The sequence below is a fragment of the Neopsephotus bourkii genome, unplaced genomic scaffold (assembly GCF_033783945.1).
Source record: "Neopsephotus bourkii isolate Nb327-2 ecotype Australia unplaced genomic scaffold, CSIRO-AGI_Nbou_v1 NB_259, whole genome shotgun sequence".
In the NCBI taxonomy this organism is placed as follows: domain Eukaryota; kingdom Metazoa; phylum Chordata; class Aves; order Psittaciformes; family Psittacidae; genus Neopsephotus; species Neopsephotus bourkii.
In genome coordinates, this window is record NW_026900768.1 from 1,660,279 (window position 1) to 1,680,057 (window position 19,779).

At 41.3% G+C, this 19,779-nt stretch overlaps 1 long non-coding RNA gene across 1 annotated transcript; it reads left to right on the top strand.

Annotated features, from left to right (window-relative positions):
- Nucleotides 1–498: 498 nt before the first annotated feature.
- On the top strand, nucleotides 499–6,284 carry LOC133208338 (uncharacterized). The gene is made up of 2 exons (XR_009724332.1): nucleotides 499–636; nucleotides 6,008–6,284. It is a non-coding gene; the product is annotated as an uncharacterized LOC133208338 (long non-coding RNA).
- Nucleotides 6,285–19,779: the final 13,495 nt, after the last annotated feature.

A 19,779-nucleotide genomic window follows, 5' to 3' on the forward strand; every position in this document is an offset into this window, starting at 1 on the left:
TGGAAGGGGCCTTTAAAGGTCATCTAGTCCAACTCCCCTACAATGAGGGACATCAGGATGGTCATCCCTATTTGTGTACTAAAAAAGGCTCATATTCCTTATGCTGGATTCAGAGAGCAGCAGGATCTTCAGCATTCTGTAACTGTCTTCATTGTTGCAATCTGCACATGTGCTCCTGAGACTTGCTCCTGCTTTCACATAGGTCTTTCTTTTCGTTTGTAAAGCCAGACAGGGCACTTGGAATGCTGATCTGGGGACAGGGTGAGTTTTCAGTTAATATTCCTCAATCACTTTTCTGCAGATTTATCACTGTGAGCTAGTCCAGCCCACCAGCCATCAGCAGGGGTGAGCTCATGAAAGAATAAAAGGACTCACCTGCTGAGTTAAAACTCCTCTATAACCTTTGGAGAGGCACACTCTGTCCTGTGACAGAGAAGAAAAGGGCACCATGGAGTTGGAAGAGGTCTGTAACACAGATCCCAGAATGAACCAGGAGCATTCATGGTTTCCCAAAGCTTAAAGAGTAGCAGAGCTTCAAAGGATACCATCATTAAATATCTTTTCTTTAGGCTATTCATTAAGTAATAGCCAGAAAGAGAAAAAAAGAAAAATCAACTCATCAGTACTGTAACATAGGTAGAGTCATAAACAAGATAGGACAAAACAACTGGAAAGTGGAGACAAATTTCTTAACCAAGCAAGGGAAAAACTGGGTGCAGGACATTGGGGGTGTTGCTGAAATTTCCACAGGAACACAGTTTGGTCCTGTGGGCACATATAATGTTCTAGTGCAGTCAGGTATTCCTCGAGAAGACCTGACGTGGGATGAGCACTTTTTCACTAAGGGAGTTTCCTGGCCAGCAGTAGCACATCACACAGAGAGCATCTTTGACAATGTCCATGTTTCCAAACGTGTCATCCTCTGACAAGCAAACTTTAGTTTTCACATCTTTAGGTGATATATCAATAAGTAACTACAGGTTCCCTTTTCCCGTGCAATGCACAGAAATTGTATCCACTTTGGAGAGATGCTTCACTTACTCTGTGATTCAATAGGAATGACTTCACTAGCTGTGCTTTTGCTTTCTATTTTAAGAGGAGAAAGAACCTGTCTTGGAGGCATACAATGGGAGATAAATACATTTATTCAGATTTAGTCTGAGGTAGTCTAGCTTTCTTGCCTGCCTTCTGGAAGATCCCCTCAAATTCTTATAAAATAAATAAATTTAGGTTTTTTTCAGTTTAATAGCTACTTTTTTTTATTACATATTTTTAAGCTACAAAGAAATACTCCCACCTTTGACACATCTGGAAATCCTTTTTTCTTAATTTGTTATTTGCTTGTGCACTTAGTTCACACATGCTCTTGGTAGAGATAAGCTGCTTCTCACTGAAAGCCCCACCATCCCCAACTCATTTCCTACAGCCTGTGGCTGTTATCTCCATGATTATATCTGTGTTTCTGGCCCCACACCAGCTTGTCTACCTGTGTCCAACTTAAAATTCATGAATGTTCCATTTGATTTCAAGCTAACATTCCACTTCTGCAGCAGTGTCCATTGTTCAAAGAAGGAATTGCTCTGAGCTATTGATGCTGTTGTCATCTTCTTGCCCATGTTATGAACACTGCTAGCATACGCACTCTTGCAAAGTAACATAATCCATTTTAATTATGCATATCTTCCTGAATATCAGTCGTTATCTTTGCTCACACTGGTTTTCAGTGCATCTCTATATGCTATTTTTGTTAGCAAAAATATCTCTTTTTCATCTAATATTCTGGATTGCCCAGTGCTGCCTTATGTAGAAAAAATGCACCTTCAGTTACCACCTTTCATAAATGTTATTTTCTTTGTCACAGATTAATTCTGGCTTCTGAAACAGTCACTCCTGGGAGTATTTTGCCCCAGATCCTTGTCATGATCTTGTGTCTTACTAAAGATTTTGGACCCTAGGATTGTCTTGTTTGCCTTATGTGAGTCACAGACTATGTTTCTCTTTTTTGAGTCTTGGATTTCTAGCTAGACATAGATATAAATATAGATATAGATACATAGATATAGGTATAGATATAGATATAGATTTAGATATATATAGGTATATACACATACGCTTGCATGTATATATGTATGTATATATAGTAGGTATTTTTCATATAGAGTATATGTACACGTTTTTCTCCTGTGATGTTTTTCATCACTTCTCAGTGATGTCTCCAAAAGAGAGCTAAATGAAAACCATTAAGCACATAGGCTGCCTCAGATCAAAGTGTTGCCAGAAACAAAATTGCCTTCTGATTATCTTTTTGTTTGCTAGCATCCATATCTTGTGAATGGTGAAGTGAGATTTAAACCATCCTCAGTTGTCTGGAATATTTTCAGGGAGTTTCAATGTGCCATTCTCAACTTCCAGCCTCTTTCTTAGGACACTTTCCTCAGCTGTTTCTTCTCCTCCTGTCTTGTGTCATTCAGTAGGCTAAAAAGCCTAAGACCCATTTCATTCAGTACCTGAGTTTACCTATCAGCAGCAGATATCACTGCTGCATAACAGCTGGTCTGAGCTGGTGTGTGCTGAAAGTTCACTGCATCTTGAAACCCACAGAGCTTCTTGCTTAAGCAAAGCAGCTGATGCTGATGTGAGAACTCATGAGGCAGAACTGACTTTTTAAACCCTGGAGCCCAGCAGAGCCAGGCACAGTGAGGCAATTCCAGATACCCTCTTCCAAGGTCAGAGCATACTTTCCTGGGCCAGCAAATGCCTAGTGACCAGTGAGCTCAGATGGGCCCCTTCAGTGCTCAGGATCTGGGGAGAACATGATATAAAGCATTGTATAACTTTTTGCCAGAGACGTGAAAAGACACAGCAAATTTTGGGCTGGGCTAGAAAAAGCAGGAATTTGAGGTTATAGTCCATCCTGGCCAGACCCAGTCCAAGCCCCATGGTCTGTTGGGGAACACCACTATTGCAAACTGTTGATTCATCAAGAGGTTTGCACAAGGTTTCAGGCAGCCTCACACTGGGCAATCTGATAGATACAGACCTGCTGCAGGCAGTCCCATACCCTTGCCACATTCTGCAAGGGAGTTGACAGCCAGCCCTAGATTAGTGACATCAAGCACCAATTTTGGTTCACAGCAACCTCCTTTCTCACTTCAACATCATCTTGTTTTTCTCTGGGCTAACATCCTCTCTTGGATGACTGGCAAGATTAAAAGATGGGGAGGGGCAGTAAAGCCCTGATTATATTTGTCCTGCATTTGCCACAAATGCTGATTGAATTAATATATCATAAAAGAGATTGCTTCAGCTTAGCCAGATGTTTACAGAACCAAGTGATCCAGGGAAATACTACTTATTCTGTTAGATTATACACACAGCCAAGAACACCATAGAAGTCAAGAGCTCACTCTTTACAAGCTGATATACAGAAGACAATGGGAACATCTGGCTTTTGCAAGACTGCAGCTTAAAGAATTCCTTCCATGAAGGTTTGAGATGTAACAATATTGTAGGCAAAAAGACAGTGACACAGAGTGCTAGTGTGGGGAGTCATAAACTCCCAAAACTGTCTTGTGAAAGACTCAGAACTACCTAAATATCAGTCCTCAGACTCCAAAATCACAGAGACCCCATCTTAAACAACTCCAAGGGTGAACCCACTTTGGCTAAGACCTGCTCTGACATGTGATATCTCTCCAGAACTTCCCAAAGGATGTGCCACAAGAACACCTGTGAGAATCCACTGTGTCCAGAGGACTTTCCCATCTTGCAGTCATCCTCCCACTTTTCTTTCAAACCACCATTTTATCCCTCAATAAGAAAGGTCACAGGAGACATTGGGCCTCAGAGGATTGTACTGGCACTAATTCGGGTTTTGTTATTTCAAAACAATCTGAGGCAATATGTTTTTAAGCTTGAGCAGATCTTTAATCAAACTTCCCAACAGCGTCTTTCATAATAGTGACAGTCCAGCAGGAACATGCAGAATTCTGAATTAAATCAAGTAGTAAATGAATATAACCAAGGTATTCTCAAAGCAAATACAACTAACCAGTTTGAAAATGGCAACTGGCTTTTGCTTTTTAATTGGGGTGACATTTTGCAAGGCCATTCCTTGGTGAGTTTCATATTCTCCCATTCTGTTCTGCTTTTCTTATTTGTATAGTGTTACCAAGGCATATATGAAATACATTTCAAAGTACAGATATCAGCTCATTTACAGCTAATTATAATAGGCAAGTGGTGCGGTAAATGGAACACCCGATTTTCTACCCTCTTTTTTTCCTTTTGGTTGAAGCTTTTGTGATGTTCTCCAGGTGACTCCCATGCATAATGTAACACTAGCAATGCTGTTTGCATAATAAGCTATTTTCTACCACAGAAGCAGAAACATTTTATCACTATAGAGAAGGCTTGGATTATGAATACATTTTCATATAAGTTGATTTATGTGAAAATTACCAATAAATGCATTCTAGCCATAAGTAAAATGTTTGTTCCTACTTTAAGTAGTAGCATTATTTGAAACTTAGGGGGAAGGGAAATGCATACCCCAACAAGGGAAACTATTTTATTAATATGATTCAAATGTCAGAGCTCACAGTCACCTTCTAAGGCATGGAGCACCCTCAGTTTCCTCCAGTTAAGTCAATCTGAGTGAAAAATGCTCAGCATTAGGCAGAAGTACTCTGCATCTCACCACATTGAACCACCAGTTCAGTGGTGTTTAATGCAGCATAAACACCAAACCAAACCCTTCTCTTACCCCGTGGCACCTTCTGCAGTCTCTACAACAGCTGTTTGTTGCCCTCTTATTTAAAATGCAGCTACATTTTTGTGTTATGATGTACATGTTTCCTCATTAGTATTTTCTTTCCTTTTTTTTTCCCCACATATTTATTTGAATTAGAGCAACACTCTCAGTAAGACCAGTTCAGTCTTACCTACCCACCAGTGCTATAGGAACAGGACTATAATGCCTGGGTCCAGCCCAGCAAATGCAGACAGGCATCAGCACCTCCATACACTGGAGTAGCCCCACTCCACTCTCTGAAAGTGGAGCAGTGGGGTTAAAAAAGGCTCCACGTGGCCCTACACCCATTTCGAGATCAGCACGGGATCACAGCTCACGTGTTTGGTCACAGATGAAATGTGACCTAGATGCATATAAAGCACCAGCACCAGTCTCAAAACTGACACCCTTGAGACTGAGCTGGTGCCTTTTGAAGCCAACAAAATAGAGGGCTTTGGATCTGGCCATTTGCATTGGAGGGTATCCCAGAACCAATTAATTGCCATCACAAGTGCATTTTTGATGGGCTAGGGTAAGGAGGCATTCCTCAGGAAGTGCTGGACTTCCTTCTATTCATTGAAGAGCTGATCCTGCAAAGTACATGCTGTAAGCAAGCCCTGGTCCTCCTGAGTCTGCAAGGACCTTGATGGAGCTGCCTGACACAGCAAGGCTGTATCTCAGTGGAGCAGATCAAGCCTCTACCTTTGAAACAATGAATGAATGTACACCTCAATTTTTCAAAGCAATATGCCACTCAGATCTCCTGCTAATGTAAATCAAGGCTGTTTTACTGACACCAGAGGAGTTCTGCTGATTTACATGAGCTGAATGTCTGAACCAATGCTGGTGATCAAGATTATTTCTGCTTAATAGAGATAACTCACACAAGAAAACTTTTCGTACACTCTTTCAATTGCTTTCAACTACAGAATTAAAAGGCTAACACTCATGTTGTAGGGTGTGGGGGGATTGACTACCGCGAATGTACAACACAACATTTTTGCATCAAACACCATTCTGCAGTTGTAAACATTGCTTAATGTCATAATTTCCCTGCAGATTTTGTACACTTCCGCAAAAAACACTCTCTTAGAAATCCACTGATTTCCCCTGCATTACGCCACAGAGGCTGGTGTGGACATTTTTCCAAATACATACTTTTCCCCTAAATGCCTTCCAGTTTTACTAATTAACTTCCTTCCCTTTTCTCTGCAGACCTGCCTGTGAGGAAGAGCACTGTTCAGCAAACAGCCTTGAGCACTATACCCCATTCTTCATTTCAGCAGCTGAGAAAACCCCGTGACTCTAACAAGTATCACTGAGCCTCAGTGGGAAAGAGCCCTCCGCAGCGGACTCACTGGTGCTCAAACCCACGCTGCTTGCTCCAGCCCTTCTTGACAGCAGGATACACAGCGCGCTGCCTTTGTGCAAAATCAGACAACACTGCTGCCCCCGGTTGCCTCCAGGCAAAATCCAGCATCATTCATTCCCACTCCCTGTCTGTTTCTCATTTACATTTGCTATTAGGATCACCTTAGAGAGCTGAAATAGCTGCATTTCTCACTGGAGTGAGGGATGTTTTGTATAAAATGTTAAATTAAACCCTTCTCCAAAGGGGATATACTCAGGACACACCCTGAGCCCTGGCTTCCCTGCACAACCAAGGCAGTGCTGCTGTGACCTGAAGTCTCCTGCTTAGGTGGCCAGATATGCACCATCAGCCTAGCAGCACAAGTCAGCCAGCCACTACAACTTGTGATTCATGTTATATGGTCAGCCCCTCTCAGCTGAGCATTCCCAGCCACATGTTTTGGCTCTGGATCTCTTGTTAGGGGAACTGCGAATATTTCCAAGTCTCTCCCGCACAGTGTCCCTTCCTGCTGTGCACTCGTGCAACTCCTATCGCAGATGGTTCCTGCCCTCTATCCTGCTTGGTACCTCTTCCTTCACAGCCAGCAGACTGTTTAATACTGCTAAAGATGCCTTAGTAAAATTTCTTGCCCCTTGAGATTTCTGTCTCCTCTCTGCTCTGCCACGGTCACTGCTGTGCTGTGGCAGCTCCATTGGCCCCAGCTGTGGGTCACCAAGCCAAAAGCTCTGACATGAAGAAGAAGCAGCCCAGTTACCCAACTGTGGACATGCCATGCTATCCTAGCAGAAGGTACCACCAAGAAATCCCTGGACAAGTTCTTCATTTAACACTGAACCTGGGGCTCCCAGTGTGAGGAGTCTGTTTCAACTGCCCTGGTCCTAATAACACTATTGATGCCAATTCACAAAGTAACGCTGACCCCTGCATCTTCTTATTTTCATTCTAAAACCATTTAAAAGTACATCTGTTTTACTACAATTAAATAAATTCATGCCTCTAACATAGTAACTAGTAAACTAGTACTGCTGGAGCATGGGTTCAAGAAATTAAACCAGTTCATATTCAAATGAGATGGTGTGGAGATTAAAGGTGGGAAGCAAGCTACAGAACAGGGGTGTTCGACCATGCAGTCTTAGTTACACATTTACTGTACCTATAATAGCTCGTTTTTCTATTTTAAACCCTACTAAGTGAAGACTATTTAAATGTACTGCTGTAGTAATAAAAGAAAAGGTCAACTCAATGTCTGCCTTGGCCATTAATCAATCTTTCCCATACTTTCTAATTATCTTGATTGCCTGATTGAATGAAGCATGGGACACTGATCAGCTATATGTTCCTTGGTTGTATGTGCTCTTGGCACCTTTTTTTTTTTTTTTGAAGACCAGAGAGAATATTTCATACAGTTACTTTTTTTTTTCTGAAGAAAGTCCCAAACTTCTTCCTGTCTCTGATAACCAACTTCTTGTCTGCCTTATCTCCCACCATTTTCTGTAGCAATTTTGCAGGCTGTTCCCTATAAAATTTTGAAGGGCCTTTAATCATCTCAGGCAGCAATTTTGTGTTGGTTTGTTTCCCTCTCCTTTTCAGTAATCTGGGATTCCCAGCATTATTCTCTCTCTCTCTCTCTCTGATTATGAATTGGAGCTTTTTATTTTTAGAGGGAGCTTAATGCAATGCAATAACACACAAACACAGGAACAAATTATAGACATGAAAAGATCAGACTTTTTTTATAGTGATAATTCCATTTTACTCCTGGGTGTCACATATCCATGAGGGACCCTAGAACTTCAGCAAGAGCTGCCAGACAGCTCATTACCAAGACATCCAGGGCTGCACAGCAGGTCTCCATCCCTGGGTGACAGGGACAGCCTTGTGGAAAGACCGTGGCAGGGGACCGGCAGCAGGTTAGATGCAGACAGCTTAGATCCAGCCCAGGGACTAGAAATGAATGTAGCAAATGTCATACAGAAAGGGGCAATTGTGCAGCTCCCATATGAGCTCTGTGAAATGATTTAGTCCCGGTTCTGCTGTACAGAAAGTACCAGGGAGACAGGAGATCTGCAAGGTTGGAAAACTCATCTTAATTCTTCTGTATGGAATTCACTGGGAGCCTGGGATATTTGAAGAATGCAAAATTTGGAAGTATTTCTCACCACCTTTGATTATCTCTCAGTTTGATTGAATGAATCATGCATCCCAGCTCCTTCAGATATCCATTAATGCCAAACAAAGCGTAACCCATCACTGGGTTTTTTTAAGGTTGGTTTTTTTCCTGTTCATAAATAGCTTGAGAACAAACTCTATTCATTGTTCAAAATCTTTGTCCAGTACTTTTTGCAACTTACACAGGGCCTGCAATCTGCTCATGTAGCTTATGGTAAGCACTGTCTTCCTTCACAGCTGCATCAGTGGGCAGGTAAGCCCTACAGCCTTTCAGCAAGAGACACCAGCCAACCTCTGCAACCTCTGCAAACCTCATTCCTTGCTAGAACTAGTGTGTGCTGGTGGTGTCAGGCTGGGGTGCTCCTCCCATGTCCCCAGAACTTCAGTCAGACTGTGTCTCTGAGGTATGGTATAAAGATGGAGCTGGAATATTGCTGGCAAAAGGTTTCCTATTTTTCATTGTGTGAATGTTGTTATAACAGAAGTAACTCTGGCTGTTAACATCGCCACTCTTTACATACTGCCAGCCTCAAACTCAGGGTAATTTCCTCAGCAACTCACAGGCAGTGGACTGAAGCTGGGAGAACCAAAGCACACCACACTCCTCAGTGCAGCACCGGGATCATCAAGCCAGGGCTGAGCGAGCTGGGACCTTTCCAAAGCAGTATTACCTTGGGTCCTGAAAAAGGTCAGCTGAGGATGCTTGAGTGCCACAACCATTTAATCTCCACTCTTCCAAATTTTAATGGCAGAAACAATCCACAATGATGTTTGAGTTGATCCTGCTGTTCTGCATACCCTGATGGCTAACTCTTGGTGCTTCTGCATATTAACCACATACCAGATGAACCTATCATTCCCCACTGAAGATGCAGAGATCCTGGCAATCTGATTGTTTGTTTGTTTGTTTTGACCACTTTGCTGGTTCAGTTTATGCATTGCAGAGCCATGCTGGCAGCAGCTGTGGTACTGATAGCGGAATAAAGTCCACAACTTCGTTAAAGTTGTAAAGTAGGTATGCTTTATTCAGCTGAAGACGCACAGGGGATTGATCCTCCAAAAGGCATGCGTGCGTCAGTGTTGTTTCCCTCTACATTTATCCTCTAACGTTACAAGGTTGCACAATACGCCTATACATATTCATATTCTATCCCCACTTCGTATTATAATGACCTAGAAAGTCCTCTGCGCCTGCGCAGTGCCCCTCTGGTCATGGGCAGGGGTCTCAAGATGAAGTAAATGAGTCTTCCTCTTGTGGGTAGGGGTCTTCAAGATGAAGTAAATGAGTCTTCCTCTTCTTGAACTTGTCACCTTTTAGTCTTCACACATATGGCCTTAGGGTTTGGTCAGTGCCCCACCCATAAACCATCTGCTTCTTCCTTATCAATAGCTACTTATCATTATAATCAGGTGTCTGCTTATCAATGGGACCAGGTGTCTGCTTTTGCTTATCAATAGGACTTGGTGTCTTTGTTCTGCTTAGTAAGCACTTACAACAGCCAATACCTTGTCTAGGCAAGTAAATTCCTCTAACCCCCCCTGTACTACCCCGCCTTACATTGGTCAACCCTCTGCATCAGTACCTTGCTAGATCTCAGCCCCAGCAAATCATTCACGTTACTAGAAATAAACAGTACAGCCAGGTTAGGATGGGTTAAGGGAGGTTACTGTTCTTTTACTTTGTATTATTTCCTAGCCTTTCAAAGACAATCCCATAGCAATAAACAAAACAGTATCTCTAATGGAGAATTACTAGCTGCAAAATTACAAACTTCGGTTCCAGTAATAGTACATTCAAGCAATATTTACATGACAAATAAGAAAAACCTCTGACAGAAGAATCTTTCATATACTTGTCTAGTTTTATCACTCAGCTCACAGTTTTATCTTGCATTTAATCATATTGCCCTTCATCTGCCATTCAGTAGCCAAAGTACTAAAATAGCCTTAATCTCTCTGTATCTCATTACAATGTGAGACTATGGTTTTGCAAAACTTTCTGTTAAGTATGATATATCTCAGCTGCATAAAATATATGCCCAAAATGCGTACAGTACATTGAATTGTACTATAAATTCTAGAACCATCTTAAAAGCAAAAGCACTGGATAAAATGATGCAGAAAATACAGAGTGATGGGTAGGTAAAGTTATTAATAGATCATAAAGGCAAATGAAAAATATCAAATGCAATCTCATTTAATAAAGAACACAGAGAAATACACATCACTGGGTCTGATGGCATAAGACTTACTTTGAAAACTGCATCCTTCCTTCCTCAGAGCTTATAATAAAGGGCTCCATGGCATCTGTTTAGGGCAAATACAGCTGTGGAGAAATCACCGTGTTTTGTTTTTCATTTCTAAATCTGTAGTCAGTGTGACATAACATATTTTCAGGCCAGCATAACAGGATGCAGTAAGTCAACAATATTTATAAAGATTGCTATTTACTTGATTAACTCTGCATCAGCTTTAGGCCATAGATATTCAGTACCACATAGCACTTGGTCCTTAACCGGATGTGATTGTTGCTGCACCTTGGTGTTAAATTTACTCTCCACCTGCCTGGCGTTTACAAGTGGAAATCCCTACCAGTAAATGTATGTGTTAATAATATTATTGTAATTATTATTATTATTACTACTTCTACTATTACTACTATTATTTTAGCCTCAGCTTGATGCTTGAGGAGCAAGGGTGCTGTGGAAATCTCTGGAATGGCTAAATTTGGCCTGTAATAGTATGCTACAGATAGCTGGCAATTTATGAGTTACACATTCCATTTGTCTACGTCGGTTTCTGTATATTTTAAGATCCCTGCTTTTAAGCATCTTTAAGACCCCTGTTGTTTCAATTACTTGACACTGTGGCCTGAGGTATCATTACTATGCTGAGGATAATAACCGACTCCTCCTATTTCTGTTGATGGAGCTGTGACTAACATGATCAAGAATCAGCACAGGATGAAGAACTAAGGGTCATGTGGTAGGTAACTGATCCTAAATCATATTCCATGCTGCCAGCTCTGTTAGGAGGCCTTGGGCAAACCTCTAAACCTTAGTTTTTGGAAAAGCTGAGTACTATATAAGACCACAACATAGGCTGACTATACAAGATGACATAGTGGTTTCGAAATGATACCTTTCAGTTTCTTTGTTGCAATAGGGTTGAGGTCTGGTGCTAGGAAAAGCGGGAATCTATTTAATACAGAAAATTTAGAAATGCAGCATTGAAGGACAAAGCATCAGAGCCATTTACTTTGCATTACTGTGTGGCTGGAAGTCAGGGCATGTTTTGGTGGGGATAGCTTTAACAGTTGGGGTTTGAAATGTTAGTCTTCTCACATGAAGTCTTAATGCTTTACTGAGTATCGCTGGGGATAGCTATCCCACAACCCTACTGTTGCCATCAGTCTGTAAACAGCTTCACCTGGTTCTTTGTATTACTGTCTTATTAATGACTGCTCTCTCCATACCTTCTTTTTATTTTCTCACAGGCAGTACTAACATTTGACCCATTTAACAGAGAATTTGGGCCATGTAACTTTTGTTAATTTATTACATCCAGGTTCATCCTGTTGGATACAAAAGTCTAGTCTATAGGAAATGTGCCAGCCCTGAAGAATGTAATAGTTCAGAGTTATATCTATCTCATCTGTGTCTGTGCATCATCTAACTTAAGTTAATTTTAAGGGAAAATAATTTTGTCATCTTTTATTCGTTTACAATGCCACAGAAGTTGTCCTTAAGAGATCTTTCCTTTATGGAGGAGCAGGAAAAACATTGTAATCCTGAAGCTCATGCAGAATCCTGCTGTTACCATCCTTGCAATCATATCTTTCAGCTAATTTGTTCCCATTAAGTGTAATGTTACAGAGAAAAACTGCTTTGCAAACATTTAATGGCTTCTATCAGTCTGAACAAATGAATCCATAAGTCCCTGCCTCTTTAAGTATCTTTTTTTCCCCCCCTGATATTCAGAAGAAGCAGTCTCTGGTTGCTTTCTCTTGCAGGTGCGAGAGTGTGAGTCTCAGGTATTTTAAAATTGCTTCTTTTCCAGGATTCTGTGGGCAGACCAACTTGCAGATTCAGACTGTGAACAGCACAGCTACATCAAGGGAATATGTTCTTTCCTTATTCTGCCTGTGATAGGCTACACACAAAAAAAGTCTGGTGGTGGACCAGACAAAGAACTTAGATGAATCCAAAAATGGCCAATCCATTTGTTAAAGGACAGTAGTCAGAGTTTCATGCTGCCTTCCCCCATGAATTTTGCTACCCCAGACTGTTTGCTTGGAGGGGTAAGCCAGTAAAATGAAGTGTCACAAAACAAAAGAAAAACAAACAGGATAGTAAGTAAGTGTAAGAAGAAAAGAGATGGAAGAAGAGGAATGTATGTGTAGGTTCAACTTGTTGCTTGACATTCTGGAATGAGGATTGGTTTGGTCTAAATAGGAATTTAACTTGTATCAAGTTAGGACTAAATTGCTAGCACAGCAACTGATCACACATGAAAGCACACAAACAGTGCTCATGCACGGCCAATGCAAAACACAATTCCACCTGCAAAGAGCACCAGCTACCTCAAACACAGACAGCCATGGGTGAAACCTGTGTATGTTGGATGTGAGATTTTTCATTTTCTTATATGTAGCTGATCTAAAAGTGGCTTTGCCATCCCCAAAAAAGCTGCAAGTTCAACAAAAAGAAGGCTGCAAGGAAGATGCCATATCCTGCACATGGCCAGGCACAACTGGAGATAGGCACTGGATACACATCTTGAAAGACAGAGCTGCTTCCAACCATGTCCACTCTCCAGGGTAGTAGGAGGGAATATCAGCCAGTAGAGCTGAGTATTGAACAACTCCAGGATCCTTAATTTTGGAAGGAAATTCTATTGCACAAGATGGGAAGAGTCCACAGAGAACTCATACAGGTCCCTACGGCAGGACTGTGATCAGACCAAGGCGCCAAACTCTCCAAGGACAGTAGCTTCTGGTAGCTGTGTCTCTCACAGAGATAAAAAGATTGGTGGTCTCTTGTCTACCCATTACTGGAACAGTTAGTCTCCAATCTGGGAACAGAAAGAAAAATTGTTAAAAATAAAACAAAGAGACAAAAGGGGGTTGATAATGACCTCCACATGAAAGATGTGCAATGGGATGCAGAATTACATTCCTCAGTGCTGCGGGTGCTGCAGTGATTTCCTCCAGTGCAAAATGTTTCTACAACATTTGTGTTTATACCCCACCTAAATGGTAGAACAAAAGGGAATGAAGCCCCCAAAATTATTAACAACCTCTTTTTTACCATACAGGTTAGTAATGGAAGAGCTGCATACAGTCAGCACTTTAAATCTGTGTATTAACCACAAGACTAATTCCTCTCAAATTTACTTCCTGCTTGAAAATCAGGAGAACCTCAGACTTCAGAAGAAGTAAAAGACATAGAATCATAGAATAGTTAGGGTTGGAAAGAACCTTAAGATCATCAAGTTCCAATCCCCCTGCCATGGGCAGGGACACCTCACTCTAAACCATATCACCCAAGGCCTCGTCCAACCTGGCCTTGAACATTGCCAGGGATGGAACATTCACAACTTCCCTGGGACACCCCTTCCAGTGCCTCACCACCCTAACAGGAAATAATTTCCTCCTTATATCCAATCTAAACTTCCCCTTCTTAAATTTTAATCCATTACCCCTTGTCCTGTCACTACAGTCCCTAATGAAGAGTCCATCCCCAGCATCCCTATAGGCCCCCTTCAGATACTGCAAGGCTGCTATGAGGTCTACACGCAGCCTTCTCTTCTCCAGGCTGAACAGCCCCAACTTTCTCAGCTGATCTTCATATGGGAGGTGCTCCAGTCCCCTGATCATTCTCGTGGCCCTCCTCTGGATTTGTTCCAACAGTTCCATGTCCTTTTTATGTTGAGGACACCAGAACTGTACACAATACTCCAAGTGAGGTCTCACAAGAGCAGAATAAAGGGACAGGATCACCTCCTTCGACCTGCTGGTCACACTCCTTTTGATGCAGCCCAGGATACGGTTGGCTTTCTGGGCTGCAAGCGCACACTGCTGACTCGTGTTCATTTTCTCATTGACCAGCACCCCCAAATCCTTCTCCACAGGGCTGCTCTGAATCTCTTCTCTGCCCAGCCTGTAGCTGTGCCTGGGATTGCTCTGACCCAGGTGCAGGACCTTGCACCTGTCATGGTTAAACTCCATGAGGTTGGCATCAGCCCACCTCACAAGCATGAAATCACTCATATACTTTCTAAAATATCATTAAATTCTTCAAAATAACCTTTGTTATGCATAATCATCTAATTGTAGATTATTTCATGTTAATGATACATAATACCTTGCTATCTGTCAAGACATCTTCAAAATCTAATTCCCTGAACTAATACTTCTTGACTTTTAACCATATAAAATACTGACTTCTAGACCCAAAAAAGGGTGAAATAACAGATCTTAAAACTGCCAGTGACACAACACTGCCATTTCAGGCCCTCCATGGAGTGCAGGAAGGACTGTTCTGCATTTTGAGAAAAGAAAGGACCATTTCTCTATCAACTCAGTGAAGCTTTAGCAACAGTTGTTTAAAGAACCTCATTAGGAAAAGACTCTTGGTAGGAATGAATTAGCAGTCACGGTGCAGGTGAAGCAGGCAGCTAATATATGCAAGGTAAATGGAATTTATTGTGAATATGGTCTATCACATGGCTATCATCTCCACCTGATATTTTTCTGAGATTCACTCCCGTGTCGTAGGAAAACAGCCCCACTTACATTTCCAACCCATGTGGGAACAAAGCCTGTACCTGGAGAGTGTGTCAACTCCCATGCCCTTTTGGGCACCTTTGGTCCAGGGCTCTCAGGGATGCTCACCATCGCTGCCTGGCCCGCTTAGGGCACCCCATGCCAACCATCAGTGGAATGCAACAATCTCATAGCCAACACCTGAGTCATGGAGAGAAGCTACTGAGGCACGGCTACACATGTCTTAAACTGCAGAGAAATGTGAAGTTATGGTCCACTCAGTGTTTAAAACACCCCAGTCTACAGATTGAATGTAAGATCCTGCTGGAGAGTGAAGCTACGAGGAGGAATGGAGTCTTATAGGGACAGTCCTGCAAAGTTTTTTGGTTGACATCACTGGGTTATTTATGTGCACAGAAACCTCTCCAGTAAGAAGCAGTGCAGAGGATGGGCTTCTCAGCTGGTAAACAGGGGCCACATCTTCATTAGACCAATGGTCACACTCACCTCTCCTTTCCTTGTGGCAGGGATCCCAAATACAGGGTATTACTGCCAGCAGCAGCAACATTACTTTGCAGGGAAACACTGGCAGCTACTATTCTTTTGAAACCATAGCAGTGCTTGTTTGGAGAAAGAATAGAAACAAAATTAAATGAGCCCTTCTCCTAGCCACCAGTAATTTAGTAGCTTCTTGGCATACACCTGAAATTCACATGTAATAGTCAGCAATGGCTCTATCCCCTACACATTTCACTGATGTGTTTTGGATTAATTATATTTTGGACTTCCTCAGCAGTCTATGACGGTGACTTCATGTGTGTGGCATGTAAAATAAACTTGTTTCAAACTTGCTAGTTGAGTTAATGTCTCCCATCTTTTACAGTAGAAAGAATATTAAATCATAGAATCATAGAATAGTTAGGGTTGGAAAGGACCTTAAGATCATCGAGTTCTAACCCCCCTGCCATGGGCAGGGACACCTCACTCTAAACCATATTACCCAAGGCCTCGTCCAACCTGGCCTTGAACACTGCCAGGGATGGAGCATTCACAACCTCCCTGGGCAACCCATTCCAGTGCCTCACCACCCTAACAGGAAAGAATTTCTTCCTTATATCTAATCTAAACTTCCCCTGTCTAAGTTTTAACCCATTACCCCTTGTCCTGTAACTACAGTCCCTTCATACCCACTAGTCACTAACCCATTACCCCTTGTCCTGTCACTACAGTCCCATCACCACCCTTCATACACCTTTTCCACACCACTCATGATTTTCCCACCCACACCCCTTGTTACAACCTCCTTCCAAAGGGGTTATAATCCCCTCTCTGAAATGACAAGTCCACATTTACTTATGACAGTTTATAGAAATCTAGCAGGGTCCTGCCTAATTCACCTCACATTTTGTAAGATTAAAAAAAAAAAAAAAGTAGTTATTATACTGTATAATCTGAAAAATAATATTTGATCATGTAATTAGACTGTATCATAGGCAAATGCACTAGGGAACAGAGTTAATGTTGCATGTACAACCTTAATTTTATTTCCTGACTTTTAAATGCCGAACTAGGCAACTTTAACATTTTCTTAATGCAATTTTTGTATGGAATATTATATAGCCTATTACATATGCATACATATTGAAATATGGAATACATTAGGCTGTAGCACACAGATTGTGGCACACACAACTGAGTACTAGATGTCGGCACTAGTCTTGACTGGAACTAGCACAAAGTTACACAGGTCATTTCAGAGTTATGCTCTCAATGTTTTTTTATTGTCACTGTCCTGTTGTTTATTCTCTATATACTAAAGGTCTTATAGGGCAGTGTTACAGACAATTAGCTTGAGAATTATTTTTTTTTTAATTGAATCGGTGCTGCTTTTATAACATCCTTCCTACAAACCTAGCCTTACTCAAATAGTTAGGTTTCAGTAACTTAACAGGTAAAGTCTGTCTTCAGAACCTTTAAAAATTATGAAAATGTAAAAGAATATTATAAAAATATAAAATAATTTTCCAAACATAATGATACTATTGTTTTACTTCCTGATCTCTGCAGACTTCCCTGGGTATGAAGACAGTACAATCGAAAGCTAAGTATCTCCCTTTCAAGTGATAAGTGTAAGAAGTCCCTTTCTAGCTACAAAGGGCTATATGATGATCAGCTTCAAGCCTGACTTGTAAAGGATTAGACACTGCCCTTTCTCCATCTTGTTTCACACTGTCACATCAGGGTATCTCTGAAGCCACATGGCCAATTTAGGGGTTAGAAGAAATCCTTTGCAGAGACATATTACTGAACAAACTGCAGGGAAGACACTTGGATGAACCAGAATATAGGATTGATTGATGCAGCTGATCTAAATAATTCAATATTAGTCCTCAAATGAAAAGTAAAATACATCATACGTGTATTGCCATGAATGTGTGACACAAAAGGGTGCTGTTGGACACGGGGTTTTATTTCCCATCGGGTCAAAGATAGCTAATATGTGCCAGGATTATAAAAGGTTAATATTGTATGACAGGAGCAAGAAATCTACTGTCTTCAGAGCTTACTCCTGAAGAATGTCACCATGGACTGAATGGAACGTACCACTAATAAATCACAGCAATGTTCTTCCAATAGACAAAGTGATTTTTGAAAAGGGCAAAAAAAAAAATCAAATAACATATTCAGCTAACAGGATTTGATCAGCCGATCATCTAGTGAATATTAAAAAAGCTGATCTGATGAATAAATTATTCAGTGGAAGCAGGCAAAATTAACAAATTATGTATTTGCTGAACAACAGTTATACCATTCAGCATATATATAATTAAATATTTATTCATACATATTTATAAATGGTTCTTATACCATTTTTGTTTCATCCGGGTGAATAAAAACTCCTGACTCATTTTTTCTTTCTTCTTTCTGAGGGAAGTGAAATAGCCTGTCTTCAGAAAGCTTGATCTCAGGTCAGTATCTCAGCGAAGTCAGCTTCATTTGCATTTTTAATCAGATGCCTATGTAAGTGAACATGTAAAATAGTAACTGTGCTAGTGTCAGATTTTAATATTTCGTTTTCCAGTTTTCTGATTGTGTGTGTGCCTGCAAGACAATGTAAACAAAGAAAGGCTATATCTGTGCCCGTGCTTTGGCCAGATGTACCTGGGCAACGTATTTTCTTTCAAACCTAAACAGCTGTACTTGGTACTTGGGTTTTCCAGGAGCCACGGTCTCCTGCTTTCACATATATATGTATGGTCTGAAAACAACAATTAGGGTAGCTAATGCCCTTTCTTTAGAAAGCATGGTTTTCTCCAACATTAATAGAGCTGATCAGAAAGAATTTTTATCTAAGCAAAAAAAGATAGATAGGGGTTAGAGAATTACAGAGGCAAAAATCCCACATAAGTGAAACTTGTGGAGGGAGTTCAAGAAATACTATCTTCCTTGAACAGCCACTTTCCTACCAACTGGGAAGAAGATTTTCATACATTTTTAAATGTTAGTCCAGATTAAAATAGTGTTAATTACCTACATTCTGATCTCCCATACTTTAAGGGTGGCAGAATCAGCACCAAAACCAGTAGGTACTTCCAAGGATTGTAGACGATACAATTATCAATTGAGGAAATCAGGTGAATTTTAGCTTCAGCAAACACACTGCCTGTGCATTTACCATTGAGCAAACAAGGTTTCACCTCTTTGTTTCTTTTTCTAAGCAGATACAGCTTGTGATGGAGATGTTCCCAGGCACAAAAGAATCGCAGGGTGACAGAATTTCTCCAAGTAGTCTCCTGGCCCTGCTTTCACACAATTTTGCCTATACATACTGTTGTCTTCCTCCCCTCCATTTCTTTTAATGTGGTATTCAGTTTAGCTTGTGTTCCAAAGATTTTAGCACCTTTCCTGATTGCGCCATTTTGTGTTGCACCAGCCAGTGTGCAATCAAGGTCTCAAGGGACTGCAGGGTTTGCCCATTGCTGTCCTTTTTCTCGACTGTCAGTAATGATTTTACCCCTGAGGACAGCTTTTGAGGGTTTCCCACAGGATTGCCAGTGTTACTTCTACAAGACTATTTAATAGAGAAGTCCTTCATTTTCTCTCTGTGAAGTGGTTGAACTCTGCATTTAACCGTGAGTTGTTAAATTGTCATGATTTCATGTAAGGTTTAGGGGCTGCCCGAGAATGGAACAGTGAAGGCAAACACAGGGAAGGTTTTACACCATTCAGGTCATAAAAGGACCTCTTTAAAGATGGGAAAGGCACCTAATCTGGGGTGAAGCCTACCTTCGACAAAGAATCAGCTGTCATTCCCATGCTTACAGCACTGGTGGTATCTCCAGGCATCTGTCAGGCTTGTGTTTCTCATCAAATTAAGCCTAGTTGAGACTCTGCTTGGTAAACGCTGCATGGCTGATCATGTTTACCTTGTTGTGTTTGAACCGCAGTCAGGTTCCCCGTCTAGATGAGTTTAAGGAAGATTCTGCTTCCAGCTGATTTCCCCTGTCCATCCCATCTGTGTTTTCACTACAACTGATGTGCACACCTTCCTTGACAAAATTTGACAGTATTTCTGAAGAGCCACCAAGCTGTGCAGGTGCAGGGCCTGAATGTAACACTTCAGTGCAAAATATCAATAACAGCTCTACTTGGGGAAACCAACATTTTCTATTCTAATTG